The sequence below is a fragment of the Carlito syrichta genome, unplaced genomic scaffold, assembly GCF_000164805.1.
Source record: "Carlito syrichta isolate Samal-C Ts95f unplaced genomic scaffold, Tarsius_syrichta-2.0.1 Scaffold308195, whole genome shotgun sequence".
Lineage (NCBI taxonomy): Eukaryota > Metazoa > Chordata > Mammalia > Primates > Tarsiidae > Carlito > Carlito syrichta.
Window position 1 is genome coordinate 6,381 of NW_007252291.1, and position 615 is coordinate 6,995.

A 615-nucleotide genomic window follows, 5' to 3' on the forward strand; every position below is an offset into this window, starting at 1 on the left:
TGCACTCCAGTCTGGGTGACAGAGTGAGACTCCAACTCAAAAGAAAAAAAAAAATCAGCCAGGCGTGGTAGCGCGCGCCTGTAGTTCCAGCTACGTGGAAAGCTGAGGCAGAAGGATCGCCAGAGCCCAGCAGGTCGAGGCTGCGGTGGCCGGGAGCGGTCCCTGCACTCCAGTCTGGGCAACAGAGTGAGACTCCAACTCAAACAAAAAAAAACAACTTTTTATAGAGATGGGGTCTTGCTATGTTTCCCAGGCTGGTCTCAAACTCCTGGCCTCAAGCAATCCTCCTACTTTAGCCTCCCAAAGTGCTGAGATTATAGGCATTAGCCACTGCACCCAGCCTGCATTATTATTTTTTAATTATAGCAAACCGTATGTATAAAATTAACCATTTCAGCCGGGCTTGGTGACTCAGCCTGTAATCCCAGCACTTTGGGAGGCTGAGGTGAGTGGATTGCCTGAACCCGCGGGTTCGAGACCCACCTGGGCAACTTGGCGAGACCTCATCTCTACAATAAATCAAAAAATTAGTCAGGTGTGGTAGTGTGTGTCTGTAGTTCCAGCTACTTGGAAGGCTGAGACGGAAGGATCGCCAGAGCCCAGCAGGTCGAGGCT